The sequence below is a fragment of the Arachis duranensis genome, chromosome 5 (assembly GCF_000817695.3).
Source record: "Arachis duranensis cultivar V14167 chromosome 5, aradu.V14167.gnm2.J7QH, whole genome shotgun sequence".
Lineage (NCBI taxonomy): Eukaryota > Viridiplantae > Streptophyta > Magnoliopsida > Fabales > Fabaceae > Arachis > Arachis duranensis.
The window spans coordinates 25505872-25511520 of NC_029776.3; the positions used below are offsets into that span (position 1 = coordinate 25505872).

Below are 5649 nucleotides of genomic sequence, written 5' to 3' on the forward strand. Positions count from 1 at the left end.
ATTAACAAGTCACCGTGGTCCGCCGCATAACATCGTCGTCTCGGGTGAAAACTTAATTCCTGAACCATCGGATTGGGTGCTCGGAGGCTTCCTTCTTTCGGCCGGCAGCTTCTGTCTTTCGCTCGTCTTCATTGTCAAGGTGATTGAATAACTAACTAATTAACCTCATTATCATTCAGACATTGCACACTGCTCTGATTTGATTTTCTAATAACAGTTATATATAAATGAATGTAGACATGGATTATCAAGGATTACCCTGAAGAGTTAATGGTAGCAACAATTTCTTGTAGTTTTGTGATCATCCTTTCAAGTATAGTAGCTCTCATTGTTGACTCAAGTGCACAAGCATGGTTGCTCAAACCTGACACAGAGTTGATAGCTATAGTGTATTCAGTAAGCTAATTTATTTAATGTAATGTACAAATTGAATTTGATGAATGCGAGAAACTAAAGTAAATTGGTATGCAGGGAATATTTGTTGTGTCATTGCGTAGCATTGTGCATATATGGGCATGTAGAAAAAGAGGACCTGTGTATGTTGCTATGTTCAATCCTTTGGGGATGGTAATTTCACTTGCCATGGGGGTCACATTTCTTAAGGACACGCTCTATCTAGGAAGGTATCTATGTACTACAAATTATTATTCAAGTTTTAATTTTATTATTCATCATTATGACGAAATAAATTTTATAATACTTATTACGATTCTCTTTGGTTTATATGTAGCATAATTGGAGCTGGTGTTATAGCTCTTGGGTTTTATGGCGTGATATGGGGGCAGGATCAAGAAGAAAAGATGGTAGATGAGAAAAATAATGGAAGATGTGACTCTGTGTCATCATCTTCTTCTACGGCTCCTTTGTTGCAAAACAAGAGCATTCATGTATAGAAGCCATTCTAGGTTACATGCTATGATGGGAAATTAAACAAAAGTCATGTATCTCAAAGACAAATGGGTTTCACAATAATTGACATATATTCACTCACAACTAATTATTTGATAACAATAATAGAGCTTTTATAGCTTTACAAAATGTGTAAAACCCTGAAAAATAGTAAGGAATTAATTAATAAATTAATTATGCGTCTAAGAAATTAAGGAATTTAAATTTTATAAACTAAAGAAATAAAAATATTTTAAAAAATACGAATTTTAACATTAATTTTAAAAATTTTGATTCAAAATTAAGTTGACGAACCAAACCAATTGAACCGAATCTAAATTAGACCCAAACCCAACGTATAAAAGTATAAAATTCTAATCCAAACTCCTCTCCCCTTCGTTAATGATGAAACACGCTCAATTTGGGAAGGAGGAGCCAAACCCTTAGTCCACTATTCACTCCTCTCTTGTTTGTCTCATAACTTTCAATTTGGAGTTCCGATTGCTATAACGTTTGCATCCACGCGTTCGTTTTGTCAAGCTCTTCGATTCTAAACAAATAAAGTGGTAAGGATCTTTGATTTTCGTATCCAGTTCTCTATTTTCCTCTTTTTTACGTTTTTGGTTTGAGTTTTGAGAGATTTTGATGATTTTGGTAGTTTAAGTGCAATCTAACATTAGATAATTGATGAGTTTTATCCCAATCATCAATGGGTAATGTAAATAAACTCTAAATCCTTGTGATTTGTCCAATTTTGTGAATCCTAGTACTAATTTTTATGAATAGTATGAATTAGATTGAAATTATGTTGAATTTGGTGTTGAACCGGTGAATTGGAGCACTTGAAACTCAGCTTTGGGTGGTTGGAATTTATTAGGATTGATTTGGAGTCTTTGAAACTTGAAACTAGCTCAGTGTTTTTTTTTTTTTTGCTTAAGGAGGAATCGGCCAAGGTATGGTTTTAGTTTCTCGTAATTAATGTATAATGTCACGTGAAAACTTAGGCTAAAAAGCCTTCAGATAAGAATGAATTGAATGAATTGTTGATTGAATTGTGTATGTGGCATATGAATTATGAATGAAGATTGAATGAGTTGTATTTATTAAAGTATGATTTGATGATTATAAAATGATAATAATTGTTGATGTTGATGAGGTTTGATGAAGATTGAAAATGGTAGATTGTGAATTAAATTGAGCAATTAGGTGTGAAATGATTGAGAAAAAGATGTAGGGGCAACTGGCATTGTTTTGGTTGTGAAATTAGTGGTTTGAAATTGAGAATTTTGGAAAACTAGAGATTTTGTAAACTTTGGTAAAAGATGATTTTTGACTAATTTCGACTGGGCATAATTTAGCTTCCGGACCCTCAAATTTTTTAAACCGTGTTTTGAAAGAAAATTGGGTCTGTGAAGTTTAAAACGTCTGAAGAACGGAATGAAAGTGATCTTTTACGAAAAAGTTATACGAGTTTAAAGTTGGTTGTGTAAAATTGATTTCTATAGACTTAACAGTTTTTCTGAAAAATACAGGGCGCGGAAACATGCATGTGTACGTGAGAATTTATCTCTGTTCAACACCCCTCACGTATGCATGAGGTGGATGCGTACACGACTTTGTCAAATTTTACGCCATGCATACGCGAGAATGACCAAATTTGAATGTGTGCATACGCGGTAATGTCTATGCGTACGCGAGCCACCCCCTATGTTTTGAGAACCTGCGTACGCAGGAGGTGCTCGCGTACACAAGATTGTCAAAAACTACAGTCATGCATACGCAACGGGTGGCATGCGTACACATGACCATCTTATTTTGAAAAAGTTATATTTTTGATATTTTAACCTATTTTCTAACTTTCGAAACCTCTTTAACATCTGTTTAGGGTCCATTAGTGAGTTTTTAAAGCTTTAGAACAATGGTGAACATATCCAGTGAGTTGAGTAGTTATTGAGAAGGAATTTCGAAAAGGATAACTAAGTTAATGAGGTATTGGTAACGCTGAATGAGAAGTGATTGATAAAGATAATGATAATAATGATGAATTGCAATTGAATGAGACATGGATTGATGAAAGGTGTGATGAGAATGACTATGACATTATGAGATGATGATGAATGAGTTTGATTAACATATCATGAGAATGATTATGATAATGAGAGATGAGAATGATTAATGATGAACATGTCTATGAATTTTCTCTGGTTGTAATTGGTGATAGGACACATTTCTCTCTAATGGTGACAGAGCACATATTCTCCTCTAATGGTGACAAGGCACTCTCCCTCTAACGATCAGCCGATGTGCTGAGATAAGTGAGCGCAACAGAGTGACAATGTCCGGGATAGCTACTGGACATGTCGGGTTTGGTTATATAACCGACAGATGAGACTCATCAGTTATAGGATAGGCATACATCAAATTCATTTGTATGTTTTGCTTGAGTGTGCATTGATTTAGTTTGTCTAACTGCTTAGTTATTTTCATCTACTACATGCTTTACTTCCTATATATGTATCCCATCTATGTTTTCTTTATTTGATTTGTATGTGTATGTACTTGAGAGACCCTTCATTTGATGGAGGCGTGATAAGGGTTGTTCCACCCAGTGATTAGGAGGTTTGAAGGAGATAAGAGGTGAAATGTTATATTAGAATTAGAATCCCCTCAAACACAAAACAAAACCCTTTTCTTAATAAATAGAATTCAAATCATAATTCTTTTGTTAATAAATCAAACTCAAAACAAAACCCTTTTATCAATAAATTAAACTCAAAATATGATGCTTTTCTTAATAAATCAAACTCAAAATATAATTTCTTTATTAATAAATAAAACTCAAAACATAATTATTTTCTCAATAAATAGAATTGAAAACATGACACTTTCTGTAATAAATCGAAATCAAATAATATGATTCTTAAATCAAATTTTCTTTTAAATAACGCTTCAAACAAAGTCTCGGAGTTTTATAAAAATTTCGGCAATATCACCTCTAAAATTCGGACTTTGTCATCCTTCAAGAGTCCTAACAACCAAACCAAACACTTCTCGATTATTCAAATTATTTCCAATAAATCATTATCTCAACAACTCCAACTTAACTCAAGAAAATTAACCGAAAACCCATAATTCGAACAACCAATCCAGTAAATCACAATAATTCAACTTCAATTATCAATACGCATTCAACCGCTCAATGATCATTATATCACAATTCAAAAAATAATTTAATAAATCAGTAAATTAATCATTTATCCAAAATAACTCAGTTCAATCCATAAAACTCACATAATAACCAAAATATATTATTTGCATCAATATCAATTTATAACAATTCTTAAGAGTAAAATAAGTTTAAAGAAAGTGCGCCTACCTCAATCGCGACATAACTTCGCGACACAAAACTCCTTTTTCTCCCAGCCCACAGCAGCGGCAGTTTCAATCGTGACTGGCAATAACCGAGACTCGATCCTATATTATCAAAACCTAAGAATTTCTAACCAATCATAACATACTAATTTTCAAAGATTCCAAAATGAAAACGCTTATCGTAACAAAGGATGAACGAGAAAACTAAGCAGCAGCAACTCCGATGGTGGTTTCAGCGACATCAGCGCTATACCTAGTGACCAAAAACTCCGGCAGTGGCGGCGGTGAAGGAGTGGCGACGTCAGTGCGGCTTCCCGGCTGTCAGTGGCACGCGGTGCAACCTCCAGCAGCTCGACGGGATCCCTCTTTCTCGCGGTTCTGATTCCCCGACGACGACGTGATGTCTCCTGGCTTCGATGGTGGCAAAATGGTGAGGATGAGCTCTTCCAGCTCGTGTGCAGCAGCACCGTTAAAGGACGCGGCAGCGGCGACGGCCAAACGCGAATGGCGACGAGGCTGACCGCAACCTTCTCTTCCTCGCACATCGTCCTCCCTCTCGGCGACCACGACGACGGCGACAACTCTATGAAACGGTGGCAACGGCGCAGTAACGGTGGTGGCAGCACCCTTCCGTTGCCGGCACGCTCATCTTCCCTTCCATTTCTCTCTCTCTCTCTCTCTCTCCCACTGTTGTGTGTGTATGAGTGCTTTCCGTGTGTGTGTTAGTGAGCTAAGTGTGTGTGTGAGGCAAGGTGCGGGGTGGGGTGTGGTGGTAGGTTAGATGGAGTGGGTGAGTGTGTGGGTGTATTAGGGTTAGGGTCTTAATTTAGGAAAAAGAGTAAGGGTAGATTGATAATTTCAAATAAAAATAAGAATAATATAGTAATTGAAAATCAATTTTAATTCAACAATAATTATATATCAAAATACTATTTGTTCATCAATTTATAAATTATTTTTAAATAAATATTTTATTTTAAAAATTAGAGATAATATAATTAATTTTTTTTATTCATAAAAATTAAAGTATTAAATTCCAAAATTTTAATTATTTAAATCAATTCATATAAAATTCTTATTATTTTACGATTACTAAAATTTATAATTTAAATATGAAAATTATCCAATAATTATAAAATTAGTTAAAAATTTTAATTTAATTATCAAAATTTGATTTAATTAATTTTAATAAAATAATTTCTAAAATTAAAGTATTTAATGAATAAATAAATTAAAAATTGAACTTATTATAAGGTTTTTTAAAGTTCTGAGTCTTACATTACCAAGAAATATTAATCAATCTAATAGCTTTTATAATGACATACGTCTGTAAGTTTGAAAACTTAAAAATTATGTCATAAAATATGATTTTTAATAGGTAACAACGTT

General features: G+C 33.9%; 1 long non-coding RNA gene and 1 pseudogene across 1 annotated transcript; one reads left to right on the forward strand and one right to left on the reverse strand.

The window, feature by feature from the left end:
- LOC107488853 (WAT1-related protein At3g28050-like) overlaps positions 1-986 on the forward strand; it is a 4370-nt pseudogene extending 3384 nt beyond the window's left edge.
- LOC127747753 (uncharacterized) lies at positions 22-5025 on the reverse strand. The gene is made up of 3 exons (XR_008009619.1): positions 4265-5025; positions 259-382; positions 22-155 (listed from the first exon to the last, which is right to left on the reverse strand). It is a non-coding gene; the product is annotated as an uncharacterized LOC127747753 (long non-coding RNA).
- Between the last annotated feature and the right edge of the window lie 624 nt (positions 5026-5649).